The sequence below is a fragment of the Lonchura striata genome, chromosome 3, assembly GCF_050655825.1.
Source record: "Lonchura striata isolate lonStrDom1 chromosome 3, ASM5065582v1, whole genome shotgun sequence".
Classification (NCBI taxonomy): domain Eukaryota; kingdom Metazoa; phylum Chordata; class Aves; order Passeriformes; family Estrildidae; genus Lonchura; species Lonchura striata.
The window spans coordinates 11,851,832-11,871,000 of NC_140705.1; positions in this window are offsets into that span (position 1 = coordinate 11,851,832).

A 19,169-nucleotide genomic window follows, 5' to 3' on the forward strand; every position below is an offset into this window, starting at 1 on the left:
AATTTCTGGTCATATAGTCTATGGACTCTTACATCCAGTTCTTTTCCACTGGTGATCAATATCTGAAGTTCAGCTTTTACTCCTTTCTAGACCATTCTCTCTAGAATTTTTGCTCTTTTAAAAATCTTCAATTTTAACTGTACCTTTAGAATACTTCTTGTCAAGTCCTCTTAATGATATAAATCTTCATTTCTACTCAGGTTTGTGTTCAGTTGTGTTCTGAGTATCAACAAGAGTGGAGGCTTCATAGTCTCCCAGAGAATCTGTTTCAGTGTCTGACAATACTCTCAATTTTTTATGTGTAAATGGAATTTCTTGTGTTTCAGTTTGTGCCAGCTGGCACAGTTTATCCTCCCATGGGCATCGCTGAGAAGAGTCTAGCGTCTATCTTCTTTATTTCCTCCCATCTAGTATGCATATAGATAGATAAGATTCTGTCTGAACCTTAACTTCTACAGCTGGAAGCTGTGACTCTTCAGCCTGTAATCCTGTGACAGACACTTCAGTTTGTTGCTCACTGTCATGGCTCTTAGCTGGACTCACTCCAGTGTGTCTCTTGCACTTGACCCCAGGTGTGTCTCACCGGTGATGAGCAGAGGGGAAGGATCTCATCCCCTGTCTGCTGCTGACACTCTACTTAAGGAAGCACAGAACTGATTCCTCTTTTTTTTTTCCTTTTCCACAGAGCTGCACAGCAGTGTCCTGTGAAATGACCATCAGGTCATTCCCTGTGTAGGTCCCTGGTTCATCCCCAGGTTATACAAGTACATGGGACTATTCCTGCCCAGATACAGGGCTTTGCATTGCCCTTTATTAAATTTCAGGAGATTCTTGTCAATCCTCTTCTCCAACCTGTTGAGGCACATCCACTGATATGTACACAATATAACATGGCATACGGTATATCAACCACACCTCTCAGTTTTGTATCATCTGTAAAATTGCTGAGGATGCACGTTGTTTGCACATTGTTGCAGGTGTCCACTCATCTAATTTGGTCTTCTTCAGATTTTCTGTGAGAGAGACAGTCTTAAAAGCCTTGCTGAAGTTAAGATAAACAATATCTACTGCACTCTAGTAACCCCTCAAATCGTTAATCTTGTTTTAAAAGGCTATCAGGTTGGTCAAAAATTATTTCTCCTCCATAAAGCCATTCTGACTACTCTCAATCACCTTTTTGTCTGTCCTTCAAACATTTTGAAATGGTTTGCAGGATAATTTATTTCATTTATTTCCTAAGACTGGTTTTCTTACCAGTAGATTTTGTAAGAAAATAATTAACCAATAGGTATGTTTATCTTGCTCTATGTTTTTTTATTGTCATCCATTAATGTATATTCTGAGCTCAAGTTATGTGGCCTAACTAAACTAATTTCTAACTTCATTTTGATTTCAGGTTTTCAGACTCTGTTGTTTTGCTCAAATTCAGTATTCTTGTTGCCATGGCAACAAGAGATGTGCATACTCTGTCTTCAGCATTAGCCCACCAAAAATTCAAGTGATTGAAATGGAAAATACTTGGCATGCCAAAGCTTCACTGTATTTCAGATAGACAATTATGAACTGGAAATCAAATGTGTAGTGGCTTTGCTGCTGGATGTACTGTAATTACCTTCTCTGCTTCACAATGTACTTTTATGGCTCAAGGTTCTTCAAAATGAAAAAGAATGCTGCATCTTTATTTATTAAATGCTAATGCATTCCCAACAGAAAGGCTTAACTGTACAAATGTTTAACAATTATGCAGAATGCACTAAAGTGCTCTCATCCAAATAGGTTTGTTTTCATCTTTTTTTATTTTAGTTTTCACTGATATTCAACAGCAAGAGATCGTTTTTAATAAAAATACAGGAATAGGTGTCAGCAGGTTTTATAAAGACTCCAACTCACCTCAAAATTTTGTTCAGCCAGAACAGTAAAGACCAACGCAGCCAGTGAGTTCTCCTTCAGTGTGATCTTCCCATCCAAAATAAGTCCCCAAATTCAGTTAAGCAAAGACAACTTTTGGAATAAATTCTGACATAAAGCCAGTAATTTCAAACAAACTTAAGAACTTTCTTTATGAGTGTTGGCTTCCTAGTCTTTTCAAAACATAAGGTCATGGCTCCACACATTTTTGAGTGTTGATCTGTTCTAGTGCAGCTCTGAAGAGTGCTAACATCTGAAAAGAAATATATATACTCAGATGTTGCAAGTGATGGAAAGTACAAAAAAAAACTTAAAAAGAGCCGGTAGGAGGAAAACCACACTAATTTCCTGGTTTCACTCCTGCAGAAGCTCTCATATTTTGTGGAGCTTGTGTTTTCTGCTAACAAATATTTTCCCTATATTTCTTCTCTGAAAACATTAATGCTTAACAAACAATCTTTCACTTTAATGAGGGTTATGTGAGGTAGAGTTGCCAAGAACTCACATACAGGGACAGATAAGAGAAACAAAATGACAATGGGTCTGAAGCATTCAATGCTTCTCCCTGGTGGATGAGCAGCAGGACCAGCAGGGAAGCAAGACACAGAGAGGGAATTTGGATACTTGAGAAGAGATTCCTGCTCCATGCACTTAGTTTTATATTTTGCTCTGGTGATCTGATAAAGATTCATAAACAGCATGAAGTGTCAAAGCAAGGTTTTGCCTCATCCAGACAGACATTATCTAAATAACCAGGAATAGGGATCTGAAATACAGATACATCTGTACCTAATATAAACTTAATCCATACTTTCTTCCTTGAAGAAAAAGTGCAGGTGTAGGCTGATATATACAGAGAAACAGTATAATAATATAATAACTATTAGACTTTCTAGTTTGCATTGGGATATTTTATGAATTGGCTGTGTTCTTTCCTCATTTTATTCCCAAACAACTCTATAGTAATGATATATTTGATATAATAGTATATTTGCTATAATAGTATATTTGTTAGCAATAATGCCATTGGAAATCTATATTACATTATTCATATCTGCAATAATTTAATTTTCAAGTACACAGTGCACAATTCACTATTGTGAGTAATTAGTAAAAAACCCTCAAACAACTTTGTCAGTTCTCCATACCTGGTAGAAAGAGATTTTTTTTTTTTTTTTTTTTTTTTTTTTTTTTTTTGTAGAAGTTTCTTCAAATCTCCTACTTCGTGATAGCAATATTCTTGCTTGTTTTCTGGAAACTAAAATCACTGTGTATATGTTGCTGATAGAAGCAGTTAATTGCTTTTTTTGCATTATGACTTCTGATCCAGGATAAACATCCAGGTGCTCTGAAGTCATTAAAGAGGGTCAGACAGCTCCTTTGGATCTGTAGAAATGACTGGAGACAGCTTAGGTACTTCTCTTTGAAGGAGCTAAATTGTTCCCTCAAAGATGATTCTGAGACTAGACAGTTAACCAGATTATCTCTTACCAGTGTGTTCAAAAACTCATAATCTGAAAATTCTCAAGTTTTAACAGGCTTCTAAAGTGTTTACTGTGCAGAGAAGTAGCTCCCAGACTCCATGGAGATTTGACTCTGACCTATGCTGTTCAACATATTTATGAATATTAGCAATGAAGTGAAAAAATTTGCTTATGAGACTTGATTAATTGGGATAACAAAACTGATGGTTAATGGTGGAGAACTGTAAATATTTGCAATATTGATTCAGTGGGCAACAGATTGCTGACAAAAGTCAAATGTGATAAGTCACATAGGAAAAATAAAAGCACTTTTTTTGGTTATTATGTTTGCAGGAATGAGTTCTGAGTTAACTATTACTGCCCAAAGATGACATTTTTGAGTCAAAAATCATCATTGCATAGAAAAATCATCTTAATAATCAACAATAGTCAAAAATCAAGTGAAACCATGAATTAATAGAAAGGATTAGACAGCATGTCAGAAAGTGTCCCAAAAGTGATGTGTAACTCTGCAGTGCACCTACCTTGGGAGGCAGGTATGATCCCTGCTTCTGAGAGGAAGCACAGCCCAACTGGAATGATGAAATGGAGCATCAAAAGTGAGGATGGGTCTTATCCTGACCTAACTCTAAGTGGACGAAGTGGTCAGCAAGAATGAGATAGCTGAAAAAGAATTTAATGCTCAAAATAAGCAGAAAGAGAAACTTCTGAGAGACATGTCTACTTTGCAAGACTTCCCTTTGATGTGCAGAAGTTTAAAGCTAAATATAGGTTTGAATCATGTTTATGAAACACAGATAAAAAATGGAGGAGAGGGCATTCAATAGGAAAAAGTATCTGAGGATTGGGCAGCTCTTGAGGCACAGTCTGCTGCATGATGAAAAAATGTACAAGGAAGTCTCATGTGGTGCTTTCTGGGTTGTAATCCTCCTCAGCATCTGCTACTTGTCCAGTGCCAGGAACAAGATACTTTTCTAGATGTTCTATTATTTCTATTCTTTTGGCTACTACTATATCCTTTCCTGTACAGTACTTTCCCTACCATGATTGTCTATATTGTATATTCAGTTTTGAAAGTTTCCATCATTTCATTAAACTTTTGAGATTTAAAGAAATAAATATTTTTTTTAGCTGAAAAATCCATTCCCTTCCCATTTTATTTCTCTTCTTGTTATTTCACATTCATGTGTTTTACAGAATACTCAGCTTAGAGGATAAATCTTGCCAATTTTTTTTTTGAGATTAAGTTAGTGAAGAACTATGAAATGATATTTGAACTTCCAAAGCTCTCTATATGCGATACTTGTGCAGAATTCTGTACATTACTAGATTTATTTGACTGCAGAAAACTGACTGCTGTATTTATTTATTTTTAATTAAAATTGGACTATCAGGTAATGTTGTAAATATTTTTGAAGTCACTAAATAAAGAGAAAAAGTATTCCCCATTTCATATCTGTACATTTAGTACTTTAAGTACTTTAAGTACTTTGCCTGCTACAATGTTTTCTCTGTCCACCTTTTAATAGTTTATATACAATTTACTATTCAATTGCTGTTATCATTGGCTCAATGGTACTTTGGAGAAACTGTAGTGCTTCCTACAATTTTATGCCTTTATGGTGAATTAGAAACACTGAAATTAGATTTTTTTGTTTTACCTTGCCTTGAGGATCATGCATATATACAAATATCCCATATTAAAGCATTTTTTCTTATGAATACTTTAAAAGTACACTCAAGAGATAAATAATTTCTTTCATATCTAGAACAAACAACACATTTTTGCTTTCTTTGAACAGTGCAATACACTTTTTTGTGTTCACTTGGGTTTGGCATATTTACATATTAAAAAATAAATATAATAAATAATTAAGCTCAATATCAGGTGAGATGTAGAGCTATGTAATACAGTCAATTATAAGGTTTTTTCCCAAACTTATATTAAATTGGCATGGATCAAAAATAGGAGCTGGGTGATATGGTACCAAATATTCTTTCAATTTTCATCTCATAATGTAATTAAAAATTCAGTTTCAAATTTAATTTCCACTTGATTTCAAGTGAACTAAATCTCTAATACATTAACTCTCATTATCTGTCAATCCTGCTTAATCATCACCCTTTATTGTGAAAAATAAATTAACTCCACAAATAATCCCTCAAGATCTCTTGTTTCTAAAGAAATCCTCTCTACTTCTCCATGTATTATTCCCCCATCTGTTCGTTCATCCTTTTGCACAATAATAAGTCACATTTGCAGGAAACAAGTGTAATCCTTCAGTGTGAAATGTATAAAAGAGGCTACACCAACAAATCCCTATTGAAAGGTGTGGCGTCCTAATTAGAAGAGATGCCAAGCTTTGTGGCAATAAATTAAGGAATTTTATTGCAATAACTTATATTGGGAAGTACATAGGTAAAACAAAGTTAATAAAGCCTTCCTTAAAATTGTTCATATCCTCTCCTTTGTAGCTCATTGCCCTACCTACTGGGTTGTGTCCACAGTTTCTTATTTGCTTGTCTTCTGTGCTGTGACTCTTGCATTCTTGGTTGCAGCATCCCTTAGGCTTAGAGAGAAGGATGAAGGATGGCTTTCCTGTCCCTTCCACCTTTGTATAACAGGCTTTGAAGAACAGGTGAACAGGGATTTGAATTTCTTTTGATTGCAGATCTATTTGATCCATAGCAGATGAGTGCAGTTGGCCTTGAGCTCTTTCACAAGCTGTTCTGCTGCTCCCTATCTGTGCATGCATGTGCTTTTGAAGAGGATCTGACCCTGAGGCTTCAGTGAAAGGAGGCAAACTGTTTTGTGGCCTTTTTTTTCTCTCTTTAGAGGAAGGAAGTGATACAACACATTGCTGTAGATCTTATAATCAGGCTTTAAGTACTGTTCTTGAAGTTGGAGAATATCCGTCTGAAACCAAAGTCTCTCCAAGGATTGTGCTGCAGACTTAAGCGGTCACTCAGGCAATTCACTTTGAATCACCCTACTAGTCCAGATACCAATTTTTGTTGACTGCATCATCCAGGCTGTTTGATTGCAGGAGGTGGTCTGACCCTCCCCCCCAACCTCTGTGCTTGCTACACTCACATCATGGTGATAGAATATGAAACTAATTTTATTGAAGTGTCCTGTAGCTGAAGGAATTACACTACTTAGTGAGCAGTTGAGCATCTGTGAAAAGTGAAAAATAGATTTGTTGAGAGATATCTTCAATTAACTGCTCTTCTAAGGCCTCCCCTAGGTGCAAAATTGTGTCTCATACTCTAGCACATTCTCCAGATGAATCTCATTGAATTCTCAACTGGATTGCAATCTTAAAGCACTCTAGAGGCTTCATTTGATGTATATAAAGAAAGGTAATTGCTTCATTGAATTACTACATTCTGGTATCTTGTTTTTAATATTTAGCTCTGCATGGGCTTCTGTTTTTATTTTTTTCTAAAGCAGTGGAAAAGATTACATTCTCAGGAAAGAAACAATCTATCATCTTTTACCATAGTGCTATTTTAATCTGAGTCAGCATATTCCATAAATTTACAAAGCAGAGACACTTTCATTATTTATGTTTGCAAATCATTTACATTTAGATAGTACAACAATCTAGTGGGGTTTCCATGCTGCAATATAACAACTTCACATCGTTTGGGGGCAAGAACTGCTTTGCATGATCTGCCATTAGAAAACTCATTATAATGGTTCATTTGAGGGCATGATATGAATAATATGAATCTCAAAACTGCTCTGTGTCTTTGGTGGACTCTTTCTGTCAAAAACGATTATCTGATCTATTTAGATCCATTTACTAACATTTTTAATATCCCTAGATACATTTTTATTAACAATTAACACCTCTAAGTTGTACTCTTGACAGAATGTTGGAATCATTTTCTCCATATATATGGAGAGAAATGTGTTGGGATTTAAAACAAATGTCAAGAAAATTGCAGTCAAGTTAAAATGATTCTTACTGCATTGCAGATCCTAAGCAAATACTTCATGAAAAACAGCAGACTGCAATGAGCAGCACAGAGTCAGACAGCATCCAAACATTAACCAGCTCTGTTAAATTGGATTTCATAAATGATCCCTGCCTGCTATGTTTTGTCTGCTTTACATACAAGCCAGTATACAGCTTCATCTGTTTTGGGACTGCAGTGTGCAAATATACAAGGAAGATCATCCAAGGTTACCCACTAGGTGCATGGCATAACAACAGGCAAATTAAATGAGGAATGTAACAGGGCGACCTGCTGGTGCTTGAAGGAAATATATCCAGTTTCTCAAATGCAAAGATCCGAAGGATCCTATCAGCAAGAAAAGACTTTTAGTATTTTAAAGATAAATATGACAATGGATGTTTCTTTCTCATTGTACAGGGTAGGCAGAATGATATGACTGGCACATTTCGCTGGACTTAGCTGGGCTTTCATCTCTTTGAGTTATTGTTTAATTTCAAGAATCAACCTAATGCACCAAACTTATCTGAATTCTGATACCTTATTTTAGAAAGAACAAAAATTTTACCTGTGAATCCTTAAAATGCAGTTATTATTTTTGGTACTGGAAATTTTTTAGCACTGCCAGTAACAAGTAATGTTTTCAAAGTAACAGTAACAAACCAATATCTGATTGCGAGTGCATATTTTCTCTTATAGGGGCTTCCAAAACTGTCCTTCACTCACTGCAATGGGCCATATTCAATGCAGGCATTTTCCTCAGGTGCAGGCAATGGAAATTTTCCACCCCTTGTTCTCTGTGGAAATCCTGGAGTGCCTCCTGGAGCTCAGAGCAGCAAGTGGGGAGTTCTGTTCTTGCTCCACCTTCAGCAAATGTTAGCTCTGAGTATTATTTCTTCTGAGCACCTTTAGAAACTCAGTTAAGGACTCTTCTTGTGTGAGAATAATATATGTGGAATAGACCGGTGGACACTAAATGTTTTGATGGCTAGAGAGAGCAAACCACGTCTGATAATAGTGTAAAACACAGGTATCATAGGCCTGTAGCTGTTCAATAGTGAGAGTTTCTAGTTTATCATTACCCAAGCTGCTCTAGGATAGCTTCCTGTCCTCCCACTACCTTCATAAGGCAGGTGCCTCCTGTCAGTTTTGTATCAGGCCCAATAAGCTCTTCCAGATAGCCTAGGTCACCTTGAAAAACAAGGACTGCAGAACTTGGGCTGCAAAATTCCATTGATGGTGTTATTCTTGCTTCTAGAAATGTCTGTGAATATTATAGAAGTTCTTTTTTATGTGGAAAGGCTAAGGAGAAAAAACAGAACATGAGAGTCTGAGAGTTTTCCATTTTTCCAGAGTAAAGGTCAGATGTTGATGTTTCATCCCTCTAATTGAAATGTCAGAGGTACAAGATGCCTCACAGCAATGGCATATCATATCTGGGAAAGAGAATTAAGTTTCATTTTTTGAATAACCATTGAACAATCTGGACAGGGCAAAGTGTCAGGAGCTGGCAGGTGTGACAGGAAATTAAGTAGCCAGAGGGATTGTTTTCCAATACAGTTGTTCTCTTCGAACTGTAGAAATTCACTTGTTTGATTAAACAAAAGACAGATACAACTCACCAGAGCTTCACAGCTATAATTGCCTTTTCTCTGGTATGTTTGAGAGCTCCAGCAAAGCCAAACTGAAAACAACCAATGAAGGCATTCTCCGTGGCTTTGCAAATCTGCCCAAAGAAAACATGCTCAATAAACCCCCATACGTCTTCCTGCCCTGTGGAGTTGCGTTATGTATATGTTTTATTATCCCTGTATTATGTATTGGTTTATTCCTTTGTACCCCCATGTGCAACTTGGTTTTTCCCCAGTTTTCCCGCCTTGTCCTCCCTTCCCGCCTTCCCAGTATCTATCCATCACCCTGAAAGAGGCATTTTACCCCCCCCGGGTGCCTTGTCTGTCACTCGGTGCCCCTTCCCATCCATCCAGAAGCTTCTACTCAGGGCACCGGGTGATTGGGCGAGGACCTGGGGCTCCCCCCATATCCTTCCCCCATTGGACCCCACCATATCCCCCCATCCCGGAGCCACCCCCTATCCCTATCCCCATTGGTCGTTGGATACCCCTCCCTTACAGTTTATAAGCCAGTGCAAGCACCTTGTGCTTGTTCCTGTTGGCTGGCACCGTTCTAGGACATTTGGCCCCGTTGGGCTACAATAAACTCGGACTTAGCCCCCAGCAGGATCCGCTCTTCATTTACCACCGCGAGGCTTGCTAGCGCTGCCCGGAACCCACAAAGGCACTCTCCAAACCCCAGCTGGGAGCGGCGAAGGGTGCCTCCATCGCCCACTCTCGCCCCAGACTGAGAGCTAGCAGGGGCGGAGACAAAGGGAACCGGAGCGGGAGCGCGGCACTGCCCCACTGGGAGAAATGGAACCACTTTACAGCAAAGGACATTAATTCCACACAAATCTTGGACTTGCCAAGGAAGTGTGAAAATAAATTGAAATAATGCTTTAGATCTTGGATTAAAGAGAAACATCCATAATATTAACACTTCGGGATACTGTTGAACCAAGGAGAAGCATAAATGGCATGTTGGGAGATCTCTACTTGCACAGGAACATCTCTTCCTGAAAGTGCTTACTCTGTGGAAGAGAGCATTTATGTTAGCTCTACCAGTTCAAAATTGACTGTGCTGTAATATGAGCAGCAGTTCCTTACAAAAAAAATCTTTCTGTCAATTTTGTACATTTGTATACAGCAGTAAATCAAACCTTAACCACAGAAAATTCCTTCTGTCATGATTTTAAAGGGAATTTACAGCTGAGTATCTGTACATTTCAGAAACATTTATATAAGGTATATTTCAGAAACATTTCAGGTTTCTTGTTCATGTCAGAAACATTTATTTAAGTAGTCCAAGTCACAAATGGGTCTTCGTATATCCACGAGTGATATGATCATTCCCTACACTGGCTATCAAGCTGATTCAGACATGGAAATTAATCTTTCTAACTGGAGGTCTACATCCAAAAAAGTCATTTGTTCTCTCTTGTTAAGGCACAAACATTCTACTTATCTGCAAAGAATAGGTATGCCCTAAACATCCAAATAAGGTGCTTATTGATGCCTGTAACAAGTTTCAAATGCACAATGGGTTAATTGTGTTTACCTATAGGTACACACACCTGCAGCGTAAATGCATGGCACAACTGAGTAGCTTTTAAAGCACAGCACAAATTGATCTCTTCAAGTCCCATGTTGGAGTCACTCAGAACACACAAAAAGATTTTCTGGGCTTATATTAAAGCACCTGGTCTGAGAGTCTGAGGGTTTCTGCCTATTTGCAGTAAACCTGTGTTGGGCTACAGGGCAAGGTTTTGGGAGCAGAGGAAGGGGCTGCACAAGCAGCTCCTCTGAGGGGGCTGCCCTACATCAGAGCCAGTTCCAGCTGGATCCTTCCATGGGGGACCCCAGTGGAGCACTGGAGTATCCCTGGAGGACTTCACACTGGAGAAAGGGAATGCGCCCTGATGGAAGCTGCACCCTTGGAGGGCCCATGCAGAAGCAGGCTCCTGGCAGAGCTGTGCCTGTGGATAGGAGCCTACACAGGACAGGGTTCCTGGCAGAACTTGTGACCCTCTGGGAATCAGCACTGGAGCAGCCTGCTCCCAATGGATTGTACCCTATGGAAATGCTCCATGCTGAAACAGCTCTTGAAGAACTGAAGCCTGTGGGAAGCACCCCCATTGGAGAAGTTTGCAAAGGACTGGGAGTCATGAAGGGCACCTGCTGATGCCCAGAGGAAAAGCGTGAGGAGGAAGGAGCAGCAGACATGAAGTGTTAGCCTAAACACAACCCCTGTTCCCCATCCTTCTGAGCTGCTTAGAGGGAAAGAGGCAGAAGAATTAGGAGGGAAGTTGAATCTGGGGAGGAGCGATCACGGGGAGAAGGCTTTCAGTTTAATTTTAGTCATTCACTTCAGTCAAAAAGTCTAGAATGCAGGTGAGATGTCCAATGTAGATAGTGACTACTGTTTATTGTTATCATGGATGCTTATTTGTGGGGCAAAAAATAAATAAATAAATTATGGAAAGGTTCACTGCAGTAGCAAATCTGTCAGTGAGACACAAACGTCCTCACTTCCTTGGCTTTATCTTCACTGAACATATGTTTATACATAGCAAAAAAAAAATGCTTATAAAAATTACAGTGAAGATTATTCATCAATATTTTAAAGAGGGTACTTTTAGTCTAAAATTCTGTAATACTGAATTGTATTTGCCTGAGTAAAATAAACTTTACATGAAACCTGGCAGGCAGGAATAAGATTCAGATATGAACAGGAAAAAAACCACTGAGATATGTCAGGGATTTTGGATTCCTTATTGACAGACACCAGTTTATTCACCGTCATCAAAACAAAGAGGAGAAGCCCAAAAGAAGTGATGAATTATTTTATCATGAAGCTATAGTGGGAGAGCCCACCTATGCTCAGCAGAGCTCTCAACTCTCATGTACCACGAGCAGTGCTGCAGTGCAGGTCTGGAGAGAGCTCTCAGCAGTGCTGCATGGCTGCATGCCATTACACACATCAGGAAACTAAACCAGGCTGAGATTAAAATGAGGCAAAAGTTCCAAAATATTCAGAGGGAAAACACAATATTTTTATTTATTTTTCATGATCTATTTCAGAAGATAACTTTTAGCTGCTTAACTTAGGTACTTAATTGTACCATTAGAGCCAGCAGAAACCTCCAAGAGGGAAAAGAAAGTCCCAGTGTGGATTTACAAGTCACCTTTTGTACTGAAAGTAATGGTTGTTTTCCTTCCTGCATATCCAGAAGTCTAGAAAAGAGCCAGAAAATAGCATGTTAGACTGAGTTAGATCCTTTGCAGTCCTCAGTAACCATAACAAAAATCTATGTAAGACTTAATGTACATTTATCTTGCAGCATCAAACAATGTCTATTAATCAGCATGTTGCTTATTTTAAGTGATGTAGATTAAAAATAAATTTGAATGTCTTTTTTTATTTTCTCCAAGGAGATGAGTACATGAGTCCAGGAAATGGAAAATTTTGAATCTAGAACACTTTGCAACAATTTATAAATTGCTGGTGGTAAAGTGATTCAGTTCAGAATAAAATTCCCTGATTTTCAGTAATTTCCATTTCTTTCCTATTAAGGTCAGAAAATAGTTCCTGTCAAAAAAGAAGAAAAAAAACAAACAACTGCAGGAATAGACCTATTAAGTCATGGCAATAATGTTTCTGCCTAAAACTTTTCTCCAAAAGCTAAGTGGCTTGAGAGATGCAATACTGAAGGAAATGATCATGTTTTGGAGATATCAAAGCTTTAAAGAAGCATTATGTCAGTTACCTGTAAAATTACCTCTTTGCTTTTCCTTTGAAGATGGGCTCTTCATAATGTCCCCACAAGACCCTGACATAGGAGGTGACATAAAGAGATTACATCTTTGTGCCCTAAAGAGTCCTTTACATTAATGTCATTGTAAACTGGAGAGCCAGACACATTGCCCATGCTCCTTTACATTAAAGACTTACTTTGATCTTTGTGTCTAAGCTTTGATAGCTTCCCCACAGAACAAATCATTGTATAACACGCACAGCATTCAAAATTAATAAATTAGTGTGGAAGATAAGCCACTGGCATCAAACATGTCTAGAGCTTTGATGCTGGATTTGTGTGTCTAAGGCCCTTGTTGGTGTTTTGCTAATGCTTTATTTTCTTTCTCTATCTCTCTTTTCTCTCCCTTTCCTTCTCCTTTTTTTAACAGAACATTATATTTTTCATGGAGAGAAACAACTTCATCCTCTGAGTATTATCCTCCAAATCTGAAATTGGAAACTATTGTAGAGGCTTGAATCCCAAATGGAGATCTAGGATGTAATGCTTAGCTTCCTTTTGCTTGCCTGATAAGCTGGGTAGCTGGTGAACAGATAAGCATCACCAGAGGTCTGCTTTTCAGACCTACCTCAAAGTTCAAGAGGATGCCTTGTGTGTCCACTTTACTTCTTTTAGTTCTCAGACTCAGGAGATCTTCACTTTCCAAAATCCACTGGGACTATGTTATTCTGTGCATAAAGACAGATTTTGACTGGAAATTAGAAATTCCTGGTCATGTTCATAAGTGCAATGTTTACCTTTTGGTAACTTATTATTTTAATCCAAAACTCAATGTTGTACAAAGGCTAGTCTTGAAATTCTGTCCTTGTAGACTAAAATTTAAGCTGTGATACATAAATTCTTAAAATACATATTTTTCCACATGCATAAGTATAATAGTTTTAATTCATTTAAAAAATGAAGGTATTCTACCCCTATAATGGCTCCTATTTTTAATGATGACATAAACCTCAAGATTACACTGAAATATCCTTTTGCTCTAGATCACTTTAGATATAGCTTTTCTCACCGAACTTGAATCATTTATCTCCAACTGACTGATGAGAATCCCTTTAAGGACCACAGCAAGAGGTGGGACCAGTTTGAAAGTGGGTGTTAAAATAGGTGGAAGAAGTTACTTGTAGAGGTTTAGTTGTCCATGTGTGGAAGTTGAGATATCCCAGGATTTGCAAGGCACCCACATGTGACCAGAGTATCTGGAAACCTTTCCCTGGGTCAGTCCAGTCATGATCCCACAAGAGATATTAGATACCAATATTTAAGCAACTGAACTGTGTCCTATTTCTACACCTCTGCACACCACCTTCCACACCCCCAGTCTCCAAACAAGGGACCATACAATTTTCAACGTTTCTTCTTGATCATAATAAAACATCAAAATCAATCTCTGCACACTTTAAAGAACAGAAGCTATTTCACAAGTGTTACTCACCTGCTACATTCCACAGAACCATCAGATGTAATAACATTCTTGTCTCCTAAATTCTTAAAATAACTATTTTTTTATGTAAGTCTCACTTTTTTTACTATAAGAATTACTATTATAGTACACACTATAGCTGTAATATTGATGGCAAGGAAAGTCTAATTCTCATGCCACAGGTTCCCTCACATTTTTAACTTTCTAAATAATGTCACTTTGAACTTCACTACTTACCTCTTTCTGAACTCTTTGCTCAGCCAAATGGCAGAGAGTTCCTGTTGCAGGACAACTTTGTCTTCTGAACAAATGGCAAAATTCACTGCAAGTAAATAAAAATGAATGTTCTTTCAGTGTAATATGATAAGAATGGGAAATTATTTGTCAGTTGAGCTGCAGGTGTGATTTTTCTGCTTAGCTGCTGTATAAACTTACCTATAATAAAAAAATGTTGAACATATTTTTTAATAAATTATAAACCAATAGGGGAGAAATGCATACATAATATAAAAGGGGATATATAATTCAACTATAATTGAGTTGAACAACTAAGGAGCTGTTTTAACATGTTTGAAGCTTTTGATTTTGCAGTTATTTTATCCCTATAGATATATTTATATGATCCAGGTAACTACAAGGTAGCATTCACAAAGAGTGACTAGCACTGATGGCCTAATAAGGCACTGAAAACTTCCACATTGGCATTGAAAACAGAGTTACCAGGCTATCTCAGGGAGCTTTTGGTGCGACCAAAGGTGAAGTGCTTGTATAAACTGATTAATGTTACAAGTTTTATAAGCTGAAATGTAGTAACCATCAATATTTCCCACCGAGGTTGGATAGACTATGTATGATTTAAGAAACTATGTTGAATATCACTAAAATAAGAATTTTTGAAAGGAAATCTTTGCATCCTAACTAAGATGAGAAATTTCCTGAAGCCATGATATCACTGGGGCAGAAACACAGAAAAGCTGAATTTGTGCTATGCAGTCCTCTGCAAGAATGGGTAACTAAAATATGGTGTCTTTTAAGCTGTCAACATAAGTTTTCTCTGTAGTTTGTGGAAAAGAGAGAATCTTCAGTGAGTAACTCATCCTCCAGAGAAGTCTGCCATCAGAAAGCAAGAACTGCCTCTCAGGAAGTTCTGTCTGTTCACTGAGTCAGAACAGTTAATTGCCAAAGCCCTGAGTCTGGTGATTAGGGGGAGGACACTTTTCCATACTGAATATTGCTGAATGTCACTGGCGTGTTCTGTGCCAATAAGACAGGACCGTGGTCCAAGGCAAGGTAGCAAAAATTCAGCGGTTCTTGGGTGAGATCCGGAGACTCTTGTCTGACTTCTGATTAAGACTAATGCAGTATTTGCTGTAAAAAAATTTGTATCATCCCACAGGTATCACAAGTCTTCTCTTGGCAAAATTTGTGTTGTTGAAAATATCAGGGGAAGAATGTAACTTAAATTTGACCTTTGCAGATGACTGTTTTCCACTATCCCATGAAACAGTTTCTCAAATGTTAATAGGTTTAAATATTCTGGATTCCTTCCTTTGAAAAATTTTTGTTAATTATCTGGTAAACAGTTACTTCTAGAAAATATTGTCTTTATCTCGGTGAAGTTTCATAAAATAACCCCCATTAAATGCCATCTGTTGTTTTATTTTCAAGGTATTTAATACAGTTTATTTTTCTCTCTTTCTGCCTAGGTTATTATAACATGAAAAATTATGTCTCAAAATGTGAAAGACAAAATCAAATAATGAAATTTAGATGCTAACTTTTTTAATATCACTTTTGTGTAATTTTTATATCTAATTTTGTAAATAAACTCTACTTGAAATTATAATTTTCCAGGCATTTTCTCTCTGTTGGAAATGTTGATGACCCTCCTGTCATTTTTGGACCTTTAAGGACCCCTGCACAGCCTAGAAAACTGTAGAAGAGCATTTTAAATTTTTTTTATGGTGGAGGGAAAAACAAAAATGCAAAACATTGCAATCATTGCTTTATATAACAGCTTTAGTTAATGTAATTATGAGATAACCATTAAGGAATAAATTAAGTGCTGAAATGAATGTTAAGGTAAGTGACAGAATGTAAGTTAGTCAATGATAGAGCTGGTTAAATAGCACCCAATGAATAATAGATATGACTTGAACTCCCTTGAATGCATAATGCAGAGAATATTGCGTTGAATTATTTATCCTGTCAGAAAGAAGGTACATGTGCCAAATTTGCAGCAGTTCTCTGAAAGGATTTAGACTCCTGGGGTATGAGGTGATTTCTCACTGGAAAACCAGAGAGCAGCCTATCAAGAAGTTGATGTGCTGATGTAATTTAGGAAGGAAATCTCATATAAACACCACTGGAGGTAAAATCTGAGGGTAATGACCCAAGAGATAATATAAGGCCAAGTGTCCTCCCATCCATTAGGATGTACACTTGGGCAAGAGGCCACAAAACCTAGTGCTGTCTTCAAGCCTCAGAGGAAAGGCTTCTGCAGTAAGATTTATTTCAATATTGAAGCATTAAAAACATAAAGACCCGACATCCTTTTATTACGTGAACAAAGAAATAAGACAATCTTTAAAAATCTGTAAACTTATAATTAAGTTGAAATTTTTAGATAAATATGTTTCTTTTTGGATCACTTCAAATTCTGATGAAATTTGGATGTTTAACTCCCTTAACATTTACAGAAATCTTTTATTTCCCAAATTAGCATTAGAATCTATTAGGTATCTGAAAAATGGCATGACCCTTTGAAATCCCAGTTCCAGAGTCATTCCATTAGGCAGTGCAGAATGTTTGGTTGCTATTGCAGATGTCTGACAGCTAATGAGATTTCAGATCTAGATCCCATTCAGAAACTCCCCCTGCTGTACAGTTTTGGCTTACTTTTTGCACACATCCCTCCTATATAGGAAAATTTAGAAATATTATTAATCATCAGAAAAAATAATTACTGAGACTGTAAGACATAGAGGAATGTCTATGTAAACTTCTTCAAGGGTTGGTCCATCAGGCTAAGCCCAAATCTGGGTCAGCCACCAAAAGGCCAAAAGTTGTGTCACAGTGGCATGGGAAGGATGGCAGGAAAGCCATTGTTATTGCATGGCAGGTTAGCAAAAGCTAACTAAATATTTCTTCTTACACAGAAAACTAATTTTCAGTTAAAACAGATTTCAGAGGCAAAAACATTCCTAGCACTTGAGATTGTTTATAGTTGGTTGAACATAAATATGTTTAACATGAAATTGAAAGTTGTGCCATCTTCATTTGTTTATTGCAGTTTCATTTTTTTAAAAAAAAGCAAAAAATGCCATTATGAAGCATAATGTTTTTAATGTTTTACTTAAATTTATTTTTAAAATGTTATTTGGTAAAAATAACCACGTTTGTAAAAGCTTATCATCCATCAGACCCTCCTGAGAACAGACGTAGAAGTCTAATTTAAAACTCTGAGTGCTAATTACACTTTGCAGTAATGGAAGGAAAATTTAAATGTAACTCCTCCAGTTTAGCTCTGCTTCCCCTACCTTTAATTTGCTAGGGGAATGACAATAAAGTGAAAAATAATCAATATACAATTGAAAATAATCTGTTAAATCCTAAAGCCAGCTCATCTTTGCACTATTAGTCTCATGACAGAAATTGATTTGTACTCAAAGACTATCCTACAAACTAAATCAAGTTACTAGAAGGGTCATTGATGATTCCTGAGATAACAATCACATCACAAAATTAATTATTTAATTTGCAGTCACCTTAGTGACTGGAAATCACAGATGCTTGGGGTTTGCTAGTGGCACTGGAATAGCTTTTGGAATAGTACTGGAATAGCAAATGCAAAATGCAAGGCAATTGTTTTATTCCCAGAGTTGCCTATTGCAACATAAATAAATTTAGATTTGGATTTAGGTTTAGATCTAGAATCCTGAATTGACATATAAAATAAGGAAAGCTTTTAGACCCACTGCACTGAAGATTTTTGCTGAAGATTAAGCTACCTATTACTTGCCATAGTTTAACAGTTTGACTTTAAACTGGCATGCCTTGAATCTGATAGTTTTCCATACTGTAGGATTAGATGTACCCCAAAACCCCAAAGAAATTAATTGGCACAATCTGATGCAGGATAAAGACTGGGAAGTGCATTAGAAGGAATGAGATAAATATTTCAAGGCAACAGTTTTTTTTTTTTTTGTTGTTGTTGTTGTTGTTTTTTTGTTTTTTTTTTTTTAATGTGGTTCTGAAAGAATAAAACAGCTCTGATTATTCAGATTTCAGAAAAAGCTGTTAGTACAGTTGTCTCAGTTATTATTAAATAATCAGTCAGAGAAAAATCAAGTGTTTCACATGATAAAAATGTCCTGGGTCTAATCTTGTTATCAGAGAGAACAAAATAAGGGAATTGAGATTGTTGGGGGAATGATGGAAAGAACTAGGGAACAATGAAAATTTGTTGATAAATTTATGTTTTGGGAATAAATTAAAACATGAATACAATTAGAACACTGTAGCCTTTCCTCAAACTAACAAATTTGTTTGCCTGGCCCATAAGGGTTTCCATCAGGACTTTGTACAGCACTGGGATCAACTGCTAACCATGGCTCAGCACTGCATTTCCCAGTCTGCAGTCCCCAAAAGGGCAGCCTCTGGAGTAGGTGTGGGTACAGCCTGTGCTGCCTGTCTGGTGATGGATCCTCAATCCTCAAGGCTCTCCCTGTCACAGTGAGTTAGTCTAGAAATGAGGTGTGCTTTTATTCCCTGTTAATGCCAGGCAAAGGAAAGCAAGGGCAGAATAACAGCTTTTATGACATGAGAAATCATCTTTCACACAGAAAATATCCATTGTAGAAGGGTATTCCTAAAGAAATATTTAATGCAATTATTTTTTCTTAATGTTTTCTGAACAAAAGTAGAATGCCTCCAGTAAATGTTAAAGTGAAATGTCAGTTGAGTT